The 19,002-nt window shown below is 39.7% G+C and overlaps 1 long non-coding RNA gene across 1 annotated transcript; it reads left to right on the top strand.

Annotated features, from left to right (window-relative positions):
• Window positions 1–13,754: 13,754 nt before the first annotated feature.
• Window positions 13,755–16,102, top strand: LOC144379118 (uncharacterized). Its single transcript, XR_013441423.1, has 3 exons — window positions 13,755–13,927; window positions 14,606–14,674; window positions 16,026–16,102. It is a non-coding gene; the product is annotated as an uncharacterized LOC144379118 (long non-coding RNA).
• The last annotated feature ends 2,900 nt before the right edge of the window (window positions 16,103–19,002 follow it).

Here is a 19,002-nt window from a genome sequence, read left to right as displayed (position 1 = left end):
CTGCCTTTTCATCTACATTAACCTGACTTTATATTATAGAGTTAGACAGTTCTGTCTCTGCTACTTGCCAACTGAAAGATCTTGAGCAAGTTACTTAAATTCGTTGAGCCTGTTTCTTTATCTATGAAACAGAAATAATATTCCTAAGTTCAAAATGCTGTTGTAAGAATTAGTTGGAATAATGTATGTAAAATATGGTACATGTTAGTCATTTAATAATATCAGCTTTTTTTCCTTAAAAATGGTGTCATATTTCTATCTCCCCCAGTGCCTCAATCATGTAGATACTCAATAAATGTTTGTTAAATCAAAGAATGGTGGTGACTTCTAGTGATCCCCAGCTCTGGACTCACCATCCACCATTCAACAAGCTCCAAACCCCTCCTAAAATGCATGGCCATCTAACACCATTCAAGAAAGCAGGTACGGATTTGGAGATTCCATAAATTTCCTAAGACTTGGGATGGTCTCAAGATTGGTCTCATAAAACAGGAATCCCTGCTTTAGGGTTTTGGAGAGCTCATTCTCAAAATTCATGGAAACCAATGGAAGTAAATCTGTCAAAGTCTTTTGTAGATTAATCAACACATTTTCTCTGCATTTTCATATGAGGCGTAAAGAGACAAAAGATGGAGTCACAGTGGTAGAGCTCACTTTGTGGGTAGGAAGTATGGCGCGGGGAATGAGATGTGAAGGCTATGCGAAGAGCATGCATGCTCATCTATGCCCCATTGCTCCACTGACTTCATAAAAGCCTTCTTTGACTTTTGGCTTCTATTTTCCCTTCTCTAAACAAAACTCTCATAAAATCTTAGGAATCCCTTCAATAGAGAGTCACGCTTGTCCTTAATGAAAATTACAGTAGAAGAATCATGGGAAGGTATGAAGCCTGCTGTGACCTGACACCATACACATTAGTTTGATTTTTGGATGGATCATTAAGGTAGTCAGAATAATGAAGAAAAGGAGAACCATTGATGTAGGGTATTTGATGCTAAGTGGAGTGTTCCAGCATTATGATACAGTAATCATTCTCACCAGCTTTAAAACTTATTCTCAGTGAATGGTTAGTACTCTTCTCAGAATGATCAATGATGTATGATTAAAACTGTTGTGCAGACTGTCGCTTCCATACTCACCTAGGGAAGAACAGAGTACCCGAAGAGCAAGTCAGAGCACCTACAGGGCACAGTGCCCCAACTTTGAAGCCAAGATCCAGGGACTAACTGTCCCTACTTGGTCAGTTTTTAAAATTAGCTTAACTACCCAGTGAATGCCCCCATCTGTTTACTTTTTCATCAGAACCTGTGTCAGCTGTAGAATCTGTTCAGCTGAAGTATCTAATGTGTAATCATATTTTTTTCCTACTCCAAGTTCTACATAAGATCTCCCCCCAGTTTCTCTCCCACCTCCCCTTCTCCCATATTGGCCTCATCAGGCAGGAACAGGTCCTGTTGAGAGCCTCTGACTCTATGACACTTCCTTCCTATGTTCTACCCTCCCATCCTCATGGCTAGCTTGCCTTCTTCCAGGGGAAGCCTATCCATATTCTTGCAGCAAGTGTATGGTCTTCCTGCTAGACTTGGGTCCATTTCTCTTGGGGCACAGGGAAATATACTTTCAATTTTGAAAAGCTAAGTGCTAACATTTCCTCCTCTATCCCAGAGGCTTGTGCCTACTAGAAACCCCAGGACTGCAGTTCCGGGGGGACCAGGGGAAACCTGCATCTAGGTATGACATGAGTCCATTGACAAGATTTTTATAACGTGGCAGCCACAAGAGAAACGATGGGAAATCATTACAGCAGTTTGTGATTCTGTGAAGCTGTTTGGCATCCTGAGGTTTATGCCTGGCAACTGTTGATCTTTTCATTTCCTTAGAATGATTATGCAAAATATATCTTTTGAGATAGCTGAACTAACACGAAACTGCCACATATTTTAGCAATAATACTAAAATTAAAAAATAGATGTAATAATATATTTATTCTGAATATTAACTAACAATAGGACTCATTAACTAGCAGTACACTGTTTAATTTCTTATAATAATCAACATTTACTCCTTGTTTGCCTTGCACTGTAACAAGCACATCGCACATATTAACTCATGTAATATTCATAATAAGCCCATATGGCTATTGTTATTACTATCTTTCTTTTCCAGATTAGGAAACTGAAATGTATAGGGTTTAAATAAAATAACCAAAATCTTGCCCCCTTGAAAGTTCATGAGCAGGGTAGCAAACTGAAGCATTACAATTGCAGAGCCTGTATTCTAAATCTCTGGGCTACTGATAAGCAGGCAACAATTACAAAAGGGTGATTTCTCTACTAAAGAAATTTATACTGCACAAAATACAGAAAGACAGGAAAAAGGAAGTCTATGCTTTTGTGACTTGTGTGCCTGGAATCTTTTCCCCCCCAGTTTTACTGAGATATAGTCAACATATAACATTGTATTAATTGAAGGTATACAACATAACGATTTGATATATGTGCAATGATTATTATGAAATTAAAGTATACATTGCAAAATGACTACCATAATAAGTTTGATTCACACCCATCATCTCACGTTATATTTTTTCTTGTGATAAGAATTTTTAAGTCCTACTCTTCTAGCAACTTTCAAATATACTAAACAGCATTGTTAACTATAGTCACCCTGTTGTACATTACAGTTCCAGAATTTATTTATCCTATAAGTGGAAGTTTTTACCTTCTGACTGCCTCCATCCATTTCCCCTACCCCCAAACCCCCCACTTCTGGCAACCACCAATTTACCCTCTGTTTCTATGAATTTGGTTTTCTTAGATTTCGCATATAAGTAAGATAATACAGTATTTGTCTTTCTCAGATTTATCTCACTTAGCATAATGCCCTCAAGGTCCACCCATGTTGTCCCAAAGAGTAGCATTTTCAGAATTTTCTTCTATTTTATAGCTGAATAATATTCATATATATGAATATGTGATATATATACAAGTATATGTATATATCATATATATACATATATATCACATCTTCTTTATCCATTTATCCATCAGTGGAAACTTATTATTTCCATGTCTTCACTATTGTAAATAATGTTGCAATGAACATGGCGATGCAGATATGTCTTTGAGAGAGTGACTTCATTTCCTTTGGGTGTATTCCTAGAAGAGGAATTGGTAGATCATATGGTATTTCTATTTTTAGTTTTTTTGAAGAAATTCCATACTGTTTTTCATAGTGGCTGCACCAATTTACATTCCACCAACAGTGCCCAATTGTTCCCTTTTCTCCACATCCTTGCCAGTACTTATTATCGCTTATCTTTTTGATAATAGCCATTCTAACAGGTGTGAAGTCATATCTCACTGTGGTTTTGATTTGTAGTCCCCTGATGATCAGTGATGTTGAGCATCTTTTCATGTATCTGTTGGGTATTAGGATGTCTTCTTTGGAAAAAAAAAAAAGTCTATCTATTCAGATACTCATCCCATGTTTTAATAGAATTTTTTTTAACTATTGAGTTGTATGAATTCTTTATATATTTTGAATATTAACTCCCTACACTTTATCAGATATGTGATTTGCAAATATTTGCCTCTCATTTGGTAGGTTGCCTTTTCATTTTGTTGCTGGTTTCCTTTGCTGTGCAGAAATTTTTAGTTTGATGTAGTCCCACTTGTTTATTTTTGCTTTTGTCGCCTTTTCCTTTTGGGATCAAATCCAAAAGGTCATTGCCAAGGAGCGTGCCACGTATGTTTTCTTATAAGAATTTTATGGTTTTCCATTTTCTTTTACTCACACAGGAATTTCAAAACTCTGGGGTTGAGAAGTCAATATTACTGAAGGAGGAGTGATTCATTACAAATCTTTATTCTTCATCGAATCGGGGTATTTAAATACAGTGTCCCTTGAATGAGAACATCATGTCATTTACATGAGCTGTCCCATGACCACTCCCCTTCACATTGGGCCACAGTGCTCTGAGAAACAGATCATGAAATGTATACATAGAGGAGGCAGCGAGTCCAAAACTGGACAGAAATACACTTAAGTGACTAAAGCAACAGTATCTAGTGGCAAAGGAAAAGAACCTGAGCCATGAGAATATTGCTGGAGACATTGAACACTTTATGGAACCTTGAACTTCCTACCTGCTAGGATGAAGGGATTGTTCTGAAGGACAGAAAACTGGCTTTCTATTTTGATTCTGCATACACAAAGATGCTTCCTGAAGAGTCTGATTACTCCTTTCCCTTTGTCCTCAAACTGCAGATTAAGATGATTTTTTCCTGGATATGTAATTTTGAATTAACACCACCTGTCCCCACCCCAAATTGGTTCCTGTTTTCCCCTATATCCTCTAAACATCCCTCCCACCATCTATCCCACCACGTAGAATGACAAACTAAAAATGAGTTTGTACTGTATTTGTAAAGCATGATCTTAAAGATTATAAGTAATTATATCTGGTTGTATTGTTACCAGATCACATCCTCCTTTTGTGCTATAGTTAGATGTTGGAGGGGAGACTGTGTCGCATCCAGAGAAGAGGAGGTGATGTGTATAGATGTAGCCCCCCGGAACAAATCAGATCCTGAACCTGAGCAGTAGGAATATTCTGGTTGAACACAAAACTGGATAGAAAACATTGATCAAGGGCGCCTGGGTGGCTCAGTTGTTAAGCGTCTGCCTTCAGCTCAGGTCATGATCCCAGGGTCCTGGGATCGAGTCCCACATCGGGCTCCCTGCTTGGCAGGAAGCCTGCTTCTCCCTCTCCCACTCCCCCTGCTTGTGTTCCTGCTCTCGCTGTCTCTCTCTCTGTCAAATAAATAAAATCTTTAAAAAAAAAAAAAAAAAAGAAAACATTGATCAAAATGACAAAATAGCAAATATGTCTAAGTGGTTGAAATGAGTATTTCTAACCTATCTTAAGTACATTTTCATGGCTCACAATTGTTATCTAATTATCGTGTGTTCCCAAGTGGTTGGATTTCAGGTCAAAAGGAGAAGTAGCTATACCAGAGTGGAGGAGGCCATTGAGATAAATAAACATCTCCCTTTCAAAACTTTCAGGATAACAGATCACCAGCTATCTGTTATATATATATATGTGTATGTATGTATGTATGTGTGTATGTGTGTGTAATCACTTACCCTCTGTTCCCAATTCTGGACTAAGGAAAAAATCTTTTTAGAGAAAGGAAAAGAAAATTAAAAAAAAAAAAAAAACTCCTTTGAATTCCAGTAGGAATTTGATTTATGATGAAGCAGAAAAACCATTTAATATTTTTCTTTGAATTTGATATAATTGTCATGAAGCCATTGTTTAGTAAAGGCAAAAATTGTACCTACCTAGATTTTGCATATTTGTTCATTGTCTTTAGATGGAAACTGAGGTAAAAGCTTTGATGGGATTTGAGCACTGACTATTTGACACGCTGTATGTTTTCTTGCTCGTTAGTTCATGCACCTGAGTAGAAAGCCTGTCACTTCCCACAACACATGGCCACACTGATATTCTGTTGTGTATATTACATTTATGGGAGCCTTTTTAAAACTCTCTTAGCAGTTTGAAAGTATAAGTCCCTATTTTCAAAATTGGGATGATTTCTTCTACTTAATAACACCCTGATCACTGATCACTTTAATTTTCTTTTGATACTCAAAGAGACCCTTCATAAAAAAGCACCCAAGTAAAAACAAAATGAAACAAGACCAGAAATGATTACACAGGAGAAAAAAGCATATGCTGAGCATTTTTACAAAAATAATAAGCATGTCTCTTTTAAGAGATTCATTATAATAAAATAGCTTTTTTTTTCCCCCTTCACCTACTGAGACATTAGCAGTTTGGGACTCCTGAATTATATTATGTTTGATAACTTCCTATTGCATTAGTGAATTTCCATTTGGTTATAAAAATTTCCTGATAAAGCCCCATTATTTCTATGGCTATGAGGCAAAGTATAATCTGATTATATAGCTACTTTTATTATTACTGTAGCTAACGTGATAATATACACCATATTATTACAGAAATGCTCTGTGGTGTTTTCTCTTTTGAAAAAGGGCAGACAGGCTCAGAGAAGAATAACAGGAGACACAAGGAAGGTTTGAACAGGTCAACAAAGTATGCCCTTAAAAAGCATATTGGCCCCACAGTTATATAATGCAATTTATTCCCCGAGAAAGTGAAGAAAACAAGTGTAGTTCTTTTCCTCACAAATCAGGAAGACATACCCTGTGTCTGAAATCAGAAATCACCTCTCCCTTATGTCTAGGAGAATACCTGTCATGAACAATGAAGGGCTAGACAATGAAGATTAACTCATTGTACCAGACTTGTTATCTCATTTAGACTGAGTTCACCACTAAACCATTCAATTCCAATACATTTGTTGAGTACCTACTCAGTATAAGTACTATGATAGATAATGGATACAATGGAGAAAACAACATCATCCCTATCATTAAGCAGTTTATGTCTTTTAATAATTACAACACAATATAGGGGGAGGAGATGTGTAAATTAATCATTATAATTCAATATAACAAATGCTATAAAAGAGATATTGACAAGATGCCTTGAAGGTTGAATAGGAGTTCCAGGGGGGTGAGACAGTCAGGAATGTGTTAAGCAGAAAGCGAGAGATGATGGTTGGCAGGTGTGTGTGCAAAGGCTTTGGGTGTGGGGGGTTGATAGGTTAAGGCCAGATGTGAAGGGCATGACATGCTCTGAAAAATATTCAGGACTTTATTCCATGGGTTGGGTTGAAGAAGTGATCCCCAAAGATGGGGGAGGTGGTCCACAAAGAAGGAGCAATAATAGTTCAAATTTGTGTTTTGGAGAGATGCCCCTGTGAACTGTGTATAAGGTGGACAGGAGCAATGAGCAGGTGGAAAAAGGAAAACCAGAGGGGAAGTTTGTGAATCTGAATTAAGGTTGCATACCAGCTTTGAGGGATGGACAGATTTGCTCTATGTCTGAGCTAGAATCAGCTGAGTGTTTGAGGAAAAAATGGGATTCCAGGGGACTGACTGAGTGACTACATAATTGGTTGGCCGCATTAACTGTTAAAGGAATACCTTGGGCTAGTGGGCGTCCTTTGGCTGTATTACCTTTGAGATCACTTCCAGAATAATCCAGGCGGACTTACCCAGGAGGCTGCTTAGATATACGCATTTGGAGCTTGGGAGAGCGACTGAACTTCTGAGTTATCAGTGGATCTGTGGCAGTTAAAGTTTGGGTAATGGAAGGAATAACCGAAGGAAGAAATGGAGGAGGAAGACGAGAGCTGAGGATGAAGTTCTGGGCACTAATCTCTAGGGACACAAGGAGAAGAACTAGAAAGGGAGACTAAGATATGGTCAGAGCAGGAGGAGGAGATAAAAGAAGAAAAGGTAAAGTGGTAGTTTGGGGAAGAGAGTTTCCAGATGGGAAGACCCAATCGTGTCAGAGACCCAAAGGAAGTTAAGAAAAGTAAAGATGGAAAGTCCTCAAGATGAACATTTGAGAGGAACCAGAGACAGTGGATTGGTAGGCAAAATTGTGGTAAGAAGTAGAGTCGGGGTGAGCAAAGTTTGTAAGTGGCAAGACCTGAGCCAGTTTGAATGCTGATAAAGAGAAACAAGTGCAGAGAAGGTGTAATATAGGGACTGGCCTTGGACTTGGAGAAGGATTGGTACTGATGTGGAGGCTGAGTGGAAAGTAGGTACGGGATGGGGTTCACATATGGCACATATCTTTCCTCTCTGTGAGACCAGGTTATTCATTCAATCTACTTATATGTGAAAGTTTGCCTCTTTGTGGCCACAGACTTATTGCCCCAGACTAATCATCCTAAGAACATGTATCACTGTTCATAACAATTTCTAAGTGAGGACAATGGCAAGGTTAGCACAAACCCACCAGTAATGTTATAACAACAAAACCCAAAACCAGAATCCTTTAATATATACCGTATTTTTTATGAGTTACCAGTATTGTATCATCTTAGTTTCCAAGAGATAAAAACTGGGTGATAAAAGTTGAATTACCACATAACCTCATTACTTGAAGTCTTATTCTACCCAACCTTTAGCAAAAAGAAGCAAATTATAAATAAACATGTTCCTATGAAGTTCATGGAAATATACTTTGTAAAATTTCCTTCCCTACATTCCCTCTTTCCATACGTGAAGTCCTAGATATATATTGTGAGATGTTATTGAACATAACATAATATTGAACATGCCCTCAAGCATTGAAAAATACTGAATCATTAAGAAAAAGACCAAATTATGTTTAATTTCCTACACAGTAAGGAAAGAAGACGTAAGCATGTGAAGAAGATTTTCAGCGGAGCTGGAATACAAAGTATTTGTTTTGTTGACCTCAGGTTAAGCAGAAAATAAAATTTACCAGAACCTCTCATTTCTGCCCTTCTCTGAGCACTGCAGTTAATTTAAATTTTGCACATGTGATTACCCAGAGGTGTTTTTTATTCTACTATAGAGAAGTTGTACATGGTCACCGGTATGAAATGTCTAGGTATAAAGTGCAGATGAGCTTTCATCCCCGAACATGAATCTTTTCATCTTATCCAATTTGCAGAGAATTATTAAAGCTATTCCAGTGGAGACATTCAGTCATTCTATACCAGTGGCACATAAGATCATGTTCACTTGATGGGACTTTTCTTTAGGAAAGTTTTCTTGCAGAAAACCCAAAGGGAAACCTCACCATGATTGTGCCACTGTTTTTGCTCAGAGCTGTAAGATTGGCCAAAAAATTAAAATTTTTGTTTGAGTTCAGACCTTGGATGCATAATGGCAAACAAATATTTAGGAGAAGAAATACTTGACTTACAAAAGGATATTATCTGATTAATTTGGATATTAGTTTTCATTTATATCAGTTGGCAAATTTGGGTATTTTGTCCTATTGGAGGATGATTTCCAAGTAAAAAAAATTATGATTGTGAGGACATATGATATATTGAAAAAACTATAAACTTTGACTCCAAGAAGTTATGTGTATGAATAACTAACCCTCTTGAAATTTTGTTTTTCTAATTTATAAAACTGGTGTAATATGTATCTACATCATAGGATTCCATGGATTACTATTAAATATATGTAAAATACCAGGCACATAGCACACAGTATTCAATAAATGTTAGGTATTATTTTTATATGTTAGCTCTTAATGGACCATTAATAATCACATAAATGTTCTGCTTCACAAGAGGAAAAATACTTTGGGTCAAATATATTAGGATTTGAATATGTTTTTCTCTGCAGAAATGAGATTTTGCAAGTTATAATTCATAGACTGTGTTTCTGGTTCTGGTTTCCGATCTGTTGTATGGCATTGACAAGTCCTTCACCTGTTTGGACCTCAAAGTTCTTACCTATAATGTCTAAGATGAAGTTCAAGGGCCCTTTCAGACTTAAAATGCTATGTTTCTATACTCTGTATTTAGCCTACATTTTCCAATTTGGGGCTATCTTTGATCATTTCCTTCAGCTATCAAAATATCTCCCATTTTTAATTTTCTCTCTCTCTCTCTCTCCCTGTGGCCAAGAAGCTTCCCATTTCTCATAGCAACCATTCTTGAGAGGGTTGTCTCTACATCATCACTTTATATTCCGACTCTTTCCAATTGAGCTTCTGTCCACTCATTTCTCCGAATCCACCCTTCTCAAGGTTGACAGTGATCTCCATCTTGCCAAATCCTTTGGCCAATTCTCCATCTTCACAGTACTCATATGATGTAGTTAACTGTTCTCTCCTATTGGACACAATTATTTCTCTAATCTTCCATGTGCCGTACTTGCTTGACATCTTCTTTTGCTCACTGGACACTATCCCCTGCTGGCTTTTCTTCTCCTCTCAGTCTCTAAAGCAATGTGTCTAATAGAAATATAACAGGAGCCACACAGATGATTTCAAATTTCCTAGTGTTTAATTTTCCCATTAAAAAAGTAAAAAGAAACAGGTGAAATCAATTTTAAGAATATATTTTTGATTAACCTAGTATATCCAAAATATTATTTCAGTAAGTCATCAATATAAATAATTAATGAGATGCCTTCCATTCTTCCCAATTTGGTGGGTATTTTATAATTAATTTGGACTAGGCTCAAAAGCCACATGTGGCTACCGTATTGGACAGGGCAACACTACCTGTTGGAGAGTCCCAGGGCTCAGTCTGGAGGCTTTTCTATTCTCTGTGTATAGTCTTTCTAGGTGACCCAGGGGAGCATATATTATCTATATTCTGGTTCAGTCATTCGGTAAGTATTTTTTAGGTGCCTGGTACGTGCCAAGCTACTGCGTTTTTCGTACTAGGGGACACAATAGTGAACAAAGTCGTCATAAATCCCCACCCTCATAGAGCCTGTTTCTAGTAAGGGAGCGCGGACAATAAACAAGATACCTGAGGGGGCACCTGGGTGGCTCAGTTGGTTAAGCGGCTGCCTTTGGCTCAGGTCATGATCCCGGAGTCCTGGGATCGAGCCCCACGTCGGGCTCCCTGCTCAGTGGAGAGTCTGCTTCTCCCTCTCCCTCTGCCTGCCTCTCTGCCTACTTGTGCTCTCTCTCTCTGTCAAATAAATAAATAAAATCTTAAAAAAAAAAAGCAAGATACTGAGTTAATTTCATTGCATGATAGAAAGTGGAAGTGGGGTGGGGTGGACGGAGGAGGAGTGCAGAAAGGTGGGAGGGAAGTAGAGTTGGAGAAGCAAAGAAGGGGTCAGATGATGCAGGGGTTTGGGTGTGCTGGTCAAAGGATGTTGGCTTTTACTCTGTTGAGATGGTGGCCACTGGAGGGCTTTAAACAAAGGCATACACGATAGGACTCCAACTGTGAAGGTGGTTTCGGCTGCTGTTTGAGATTATAGGATAGAAGAAGATCAGGGAGAAGCAGCGTGACCAGTAATCTAATGTCTGTAACCCAGGCTGAAGATGACAGAGGCTTCGATCTGTTGCCAGGGCAAGTGATGAGAAGGTATCCGAGTCTGAAAGAAGACGTTCAGGCCACATATACAGATATGGGAATCATCCACACATACCCTGCATTTTTCCAATAGCGCAGCAGCCACTTGCCACATAGAGCTATTTAAATTTAAATTAATTAAAATAAAATGAGACATCAGTGCCCCAGTCACACTAGCTCAGCCTTGTTTCAAGTGCTCGATATCCACATGTGCTGAGTGGCCACTGCTTTGGACAGTGTCTCTATAAAGCATTTCCATAGTCGCAGAAAGTTCTGTTGGGCAGCACTGATACATTTAGAGTTCTGTCCTCCTGGCTCTCAAATCAACTGCCCGCTAGATACCTCCACAGAATAATTACATTATTATTTTATTAACATATGCCAAATAAGTGTTGTATACAAAACATGGTGAGTATTCTTGTGTCCAGTCGTCAGCAACCTGGCTTCGAATTCTCCAGCCTGCTTTGACTTCATTGTTGTCCTCCCGGTGAATGGAATCACCTTCTATACTGCTGTCTCCACTTTGAGGTCATTCCTCATTGCTATCTTTCTCTCCCCGCCTATCCTGTCACTTCCAATCCATTTGCAGGTTGATTGGCTTCCCCTCCAAGACCTCTCCTGACTATGACCACCTCTTAGCATCTCTACGATCACATCATTCTTTGCGGGGCAATTGAAATACCTGCAAAATTAGTGTTTTTCAAGTCTCACTGTACATTAGGATCGCGTGGGAGTTTAAAACCAGAATAAAGCAAGAAAAAAAAAATGCCTGGGCTCTCCTCCATGCAGGCAGGTGGGGCTTGGCTTTGTAGAAGCTTTGCAGGTGCAGCCCGGGCTGAAGACCACTTTCACCCTATCCTCCTCCACCACCACATCCCATTGTCCACTCTTTCGCAGAGGAGCCAGAGTGACCTTTCTAAATAATACAGCAGATCGTGTCATGCCCTCGCTTGATACTTTCTCATGGTCTCTCACTGCTCTGAGAAGTATGTGAAGCTCCTGACCCCACACGATCTGGCCCTGCTTGTTTCTCCTGCCTGCTTTTGCCAGGCTGACCCCCTCACCCCCGCACCCCCGCCATTGTCGCTTCCTCTGAGAGGTGCTCTGCCCATTTCATGATAACCAGCCTTTTGCTCCTCCCCCAGCACCTATACCCAATCACTCTCCTTTCTGATGCCCTGGCTTATTTTCTTGGTCGAATGTATTGCTGTCTGCAGGGATCATATTTATTACTTCCCTGATCCGTTGTTTATCTCACTAACTAGAATATAAACTCCATGAGAGCGAGGAAATTTGCTCTCTTTTCTCTGTTTATCTCTGGCACCTTGAACAGAACCTGGCAATGAATTAATATTTTTGAATGCTCCCTTCATTTGCTTCATTTAATACATATATTTAAAGATCCATTTTAAAGTCTTCAGAGAAAAGACAACGACAGCTATGATGATGATGATGTACCTAGGAATGGCTCTGATTTATAGAGAGTTTACTTTATGCCAGGCTAGGATTATTCAATCCTCACAATAGCCCTCTGAGGTGGGGGATAATACACCCATTTTACAGATGATTTCGAAAAGCTAAGTAACTTGATTAGGGCCACGAAGGTAGTAAGTGTGAGAAGCCAGAACTAGAACCTGGATGTGTCTGAGGCCAAGGTCTTGACTCTTCAAACAAACAAACAAACTTGCAGCCATTTAATAAATACTTAGGAAATAAATAGAACACATGGTAACTGGTACTGGTACACACTAATATTTAGTTCGTGAGCAGGAAAAACAAAAACCTCCGCGTTCCATCCTGATCCCCGTTGGGTCACTGCTGCCCTTTTTTGCTCAGTGGGGGACTCCAGGGCTGTCCCGCATTCCTCTTTTTGCCAGTTATTTGTGCAACATGCAGTTCTAGCCTAAAGAATTCCATCTCCTAGCAGCTACCAGGGTTACTTGCAGCCTCAATGATCTTCTTTTGAGAGAGGGAAAAATCCCCTAACTTTGTAACACAGCCCAGTGATGCATGAGAAGCCTTTGTCAAACGCTAGGCGGGGGGAAAAGGAAAATAAAAATACCGTTCCCCTCTGGAATGTCTCCTAGGACTAGCGAAAAATGCTAATTCTGACAACAGTAAAATCATTTAAAAATCAAAGCACCTTTGAATTATATTAGAAATGAGACTAAAATGAGAAGTGTTGAAAGAAAATAATTAATGTTCTTCGATTCTCGCAGCATCTTATCCCCTCCAGCTCTGTTCTCCTGGTTTATGATGCCCTAGATATTCTCCCAGGACTGATTTCCCCTGAGTCTCTGTAGACGCGCTTTGTGTTCAGGTTGCATGAAGAGGTAGAGGGATGCCTGGCTTTTCTTTATTCCCCCAGAATAGGCTGATGGGAAGTTGGAGCCTTCCTTCCTCTCTTTAAACAACCCCCATGGCGCAGTGTTTTTATTTTTAATTACTCCAAGATTGATGTGCATCCGTGTGCTTACATTAGCCTTGACGAGACGGGCTGCATCGGGGTGCTCCACGATGCTCAAGTTCAAAGTGGGCCAGAGCGCTTAGCCAACGTGAATTTCTGCTTCGCAGCCCGGGTCTGCGCCCCGCAGCGTGGACGCCCCTCCGCGCGGGGGCACCGGGCTCGCGTGGCCCGTAGGAGGTGGGCCTTTGGAATGCGCTCTGGGAAAGGGAGCGCACCCCGGGCGCGCTGTCACCAGGCCCGCCCGGCTCCCACGTCCCCGGCCCATTCAGGCCGCGGAGGCAGCGCCGCCTCGCTCTGCCCCCAGATTACGGCCCCGGCGGCGCCCCTGCCAGGGAGCGGGGGCGGGGGCTGCGCGCCCAGCCTGCGGCCCAGATGGCGGGCCAGCCCCGCGCGGGGACACTTTCTCAGGCTTTCAAAAAGAGCACTTTCTTTCCTGCCTAATATTTAGCTCCTTCAAATGCAAATGGAGAGGTTTCGCTCCAAGGTTAGCATAACAATTATGGGAAAGCTTTAAATCTGATGCGTTTGTTTACACGATGAAAGGCGGGCAGGATCCGAGAGCTGGAGGCCCCGGCTTCTCAGCAACTATTTTCTCACTAGTGAGCTGCAAGTCAATTTGAGATCACAAAGAAAACCAATTTATGTGACGGCGTAGGCTAATTTTGGAGGGAGTTCTGCATTGTTATCGATGTGCGGGTTTTTTTCCTCTTTCTTTCTTTCTTTTTCTTTCTTTCTTTCTTTCGTTTCTTTCTTTTTTTTTAAACGACCGTTGCTGAAATAGTGATTCCCCCCGCCTTTCACCGTGAAGTTTGGGTGAGGTAATTGGTGTTGGTGACGGGCAGCAAGGTCTTCATTACGCTGACGATGGGAACGAGGATGGGGTTGGTGCAGGTAGAGGATTTTCCAGGGACTTGGTGGGGTGTTGGCCTAACATGCATAAAAATATCCTTTAGTTTGCTTTAGTTTAGATAAGTTCATTTTCTTAAAAAAAAAAAAAGTTCATTTTCTTTTCGATTCGGCTTAGACTTTTTTTTTGTTTTATTGATTGATTGATTGATTGGTATTTCGAAAAGGTTTGTGTGGTGTTAAGTACCATTGATGGGTATCAGACCAAGCTTCAAGGGAAATGACATTCTCTCACTATAAATCCGTTAATTTCCAGACATTGACGGTGAGGACTGGGTCGGGCCCACTGGAGGTGACCCAGATGTGCCGGTAGGAAGGGCTGCTGGTAAGTAAGAAAGAAATCTCAGGCCCTCCCGCCCTCACACCCTCCCCACCGCCCGTCTTTTTTACCCTTAGATGTTCCCGGAGACTTTTCCAGACCTTCCTCCTGGGGCCATCCCGCACCTGTCACACACAGGAGGGAGAGCTCTTACATGGGATGCTGTGAGGTCTCAGCCTGTTAGGGTCCTCTTCACCTGAGACCCGTGAGAGAAGGGAGACCCTTGAGAGCTCATTAAATCTATCAGCTTCATTGACAGTGTATCGAAAAATGCTTTGTGACACCCTACAATCTACAATGCCTATAACACAGGAAGTTCATGAGTACCTGGTATTTAACAATTATACCATTTGGGGAGTATTTATTGGCTAACATAAATATGCCATTTTTTATATTAAGATTAAGCTACAAAACCTTTTTTTTTTTTCCTAAGTATTTCTATAGGCGAGCTGAAATGCCTGCCCTAACAGTGAGACTTGGGCAAGCATATATGTGCTGTTATCTGACAGGTACAAAGCAGTGGTTCGCAACTCAAGGGTGGTCCTGGAATCACCTGAGGGTCTTGTTAAAAACAGATGACGGAGGGCGCCTGGGTGGCTCAGTTGGTTGGGTGACTGCCTTCGGCTCAGGTCATGATCCTGGAGTCCCAGGATCGAGTCCCGCATCGGGCTCCCTGCTCAGCGAGGAGTCTGCTTCTCCCTCTGACCCTACCCCCCTCATGCTCTCTCTCTCTCTCTCATTCTCTCTCTCTCAAATAAATTAAAAAAAAAAATCTTTAAAAAACAGATGACGGAACCTCCCTTCCAGAGTCTCCGATCCAGCACGTCTGACGTGGAGCCCGAGAATTTCCATTTCTCTCAATTGCCAGGTGATACTGTGATGCCCTCTTTCCAGGACGGGACTTGGAGAACCACCAGCCTAAGAATCATAGAAGTGTATAATTTTGAGAGACCCAATATGATAAAAGAGTTTCCTTTTTACAAGAACAGCTTAGGGAAAACCGACTGGTGAACCATCCACACTAGAAATTGAGATTGAGGAACCGTTCTTAAGTTTAAATATTTCTCTAATACAGTTTTTTAAAGATTGTTGGCTTGACCTATTTAGGAAATCAAAGTGAGTAACGTCTTTCTGAGTAAAAACGAGCGTTGGAAAAACACTACTCGGGCCTGCTAGCCAGACAAATGGGTTCTCAAGGGATGGTGGTATATTAGTGAAATATATTTGTTTTCTGATATTGAGACGCTGGAGGTCTGCTGCATTGAACTTGGCCCTTGGCCATCTTAGCAATCATGCCTCTTTTATTAGTTATCCTACATTTTGGTTTCTTCTTCTCTTTCCCTGAAATCCTCCCCAGGCTCCTTCCCCTTTGTTGTTAAGACCCTTCTTCAAACACAACTCCTGAATCAGCCTTCAAGACAGAAAGATAGAGATTTTCATGAAACCTTAACCATTAAGAAAAAAGAAAAAATCTTAAAACTCCCTTATTCATCTAAGCATTTGATGTAATTAAACGTACTTATAGGCTTCTGTGTAGTGTCTGTATTTGATCTTGGCGTCTTTAATATGGATATTTTCTTGTTTGACTTTACATTGCATATCCTATTAGGGAGACACATTTTAATTCTGACTTTTCATAGTAACTAGTATAGGGTCACACAGAAATAGACACATAAAAACTAGTTATTTTGATGATGATGATGATGCTGTCTCATTAAGTGACTTGACATTTAATGAGGTTCTGTTTACATGCTACTAAAATACGTGGATGAAAATATACCTTCTGTGTAAAGTCATATTGTGTTAGCCGCTTGACCATGGACACACGCTATGCTAATTGCAAGACAAACAGTAAACTTAAATTACAGGAGGGATTTTTTCTCAAATTGTGTTTTTATATGCATTAAGGAAATATGTAGCCCAAGAAATCATATGTAAATCATTTTGTAAAATAAATGAACACCTAAAATTGATCTTTGGTTGAATAGGCATCTTACTTAACATGCTGGGGAACACTATTCTAAGAGACCGGAGGGCTTCACCAGGAGCTAATTTTGTGACGTTGTGTGTTCAGGATGGAGGATGACGCTGTTGAATATGCTTTGTTGAGTAAGTCATGTTCCCCTTCTTTCCATGACAAGCATGAGGGATGGATGATCCTGGTGGTTCTTTCTGGATTACTCGTGGGTTTATTAAACCACATAATGCAAGAGGGTCAACACTGGTTTAAACAGGTGACTCTGTTATGATAATCTTGTCAACACCTTTTAAAATTATTGTCATCTCCTCCACATACGTTACAGTCTCCTTGGATTTGCAGAAAATGCTATGTTGATTGTTTTTCATTGTAAAGGAGCCAATTTCTTTGAGCAACTGCTATTTCTACCTGAGCATTCAAGTCATTGAGGAGACATTTCATGTAGGGATGGAGCAGAATTTCTTTACCCTTGTCGCTATCCTGTGTTACAGCTGACTGCTTTAGTGCCAATAAAATGCTAAGGGCTCTGGTTTTTACTAGGCAAAGCACTGAGTGGCAAAGTCATTCCTATTAAATATTAACATCATTTACTAAGAATATAATTAAAAATAAAATAAACTGGCATATAAAATTTGTATCTTAATCATCCTGGGCTCTTAGTTCAGGTGTTGAAAAATTGTTTTCTTGGTCCTAAATATAAAGTTAGGATTGTAAAAGGTTTAAGATGCCATCACAGAGAGGCAGTGGATAGTTCCAAAGGTATCTTAAGAGACTTGAATTTTGGGGAGGTCAAGTGCAGAGTGTGGCAGATAAGGGGGGTGTGTGTGTGTGTGTCTGTATTGTGCGGCAAGGAGACAGAAGTGGGAAATCAGATGAGACAAAGTGGGAAATGATAGTATAAACAGGACTCTAGAGTATTTTCTTGTTTTGAAATAAAACCATGGTTTGAATCCAGTGGATCAATTATATACAAATATAGTGTAGAGGGCAGATATCCAGAAATAACAGATTTTAATCTCCAGAGGGAAAGCGAGAATTGACCAGAGCAGAAGCCTCTGGAACAGGGGGGTACTCCATTAGATAAGAATGGTAAGACTTGAATGCATTTATTCCATTGTATTTCTGTTTTATTTACCAGTTCTCCTGATGGTAGACATCTTCGTTGTTTTCATTTATTTTTGCTATTATAAATAATGCTGCAATGATCATTATTATGCTTGTTTCCTGGTGCAAATATGCCATATTATCTCTAGGGCATCTTCCTTTTGTGATGCATTATTAATTTCTATTCTGTCTAATCTGTAATTTTATTGACAAATTAGTAATCCCTAAACTGATACCATGTATTTGCACAATAGAATTGTTAATGGAGGGGTGTGTAGCTCTTCAATTTGGCAAGCAAAACTGTTTTCCAAAAAGTATATACTCCTACATCAGTGTCTAAGAGTGCCTGTATCCTTCCTAATGCACTGCATTGTCAAAATTATAAATTTTATTGACCTGAAGGGGGTGAAATTTCATCTTATTTGGTTTTTAATTTTTTTCTTCTTGATTATTAATGAGGCTGATCATTTTTCATGTTTGTTGTCCATTCATGTTTTGTCTTCTTTCCCATATAATTTACTACCCTTCTATTTTTTAAATTAATTATTAGGAACATTCTCATACTAATTCTGTGATGATTATATGCATTGTAAATAATTATTCTTACTTTGTGGATGGGATGTTTTCATCCTCTCTTAGGTTATCTTTTGATAAACAGAGTTCTTAGCTTTAAATGGCTTACCAATCATTTTCTTTATGGTTTCACTTTTTGTGTCTTGTTTAAGAAATCCTTTTTGTCAAAAAGACATTGTCACATTCTTTTTCTAAAAGTGTTAAGCCCTCAATCAGCCTGAAATTTTTTTTTTTTTTTTTTTTTTAAGGTGTGAAGAAGAGATCCAGCTCCATTTTTTTCCCTATAGGGGCTATCCCAGCATGGTATGTTAAATAGTGACTGCTTTTCTATTGGGGTGTGATGTCATTTCTATCATATAGTCAGCGTACACGTTCATCTGGGTCTGTTTCATGGCTCTCAGTTGTATTCTGTTAGTTTGTCATTTCTACATCAAGTCTCTTCTGAATTTTGGTGGGCATTTCCCTGACTCTCACACTGTTCAATATTGAATTTTCTAATCTGTGAATATGATAAATCTCCATTTATTTGCCCCTTCCTTAACCTCTTTAGATGGAAGTTGGTGATTTTTTTCTAAAATGTCTCATATGACTTTTGTTCTGGATACTTTATATTCAGTGCTATCAAAAATGGTATATTTGAGGGGGGCCTGGGTGGCTCAGTTGGTTGAGCATCCAACTC

Source organism: Halichoerus grypus, chromosome 9 (genome assembly GCF_964656455.1).
Source record: "Halichoerus grypus chromosome 9, mHalGry1.hap1.1, whole genome shotgun sequence".
Taxonomy (NCBI): domain Eukaryota; kingdom Metazoa; phylum Chordata; class Mammalia; order Carnivora; family Phocidae; genus Halichoerus; species Halichoerus grypus.
This window is presented reverse-complemented; position numbering and strand designations above follow the sequence as displayed.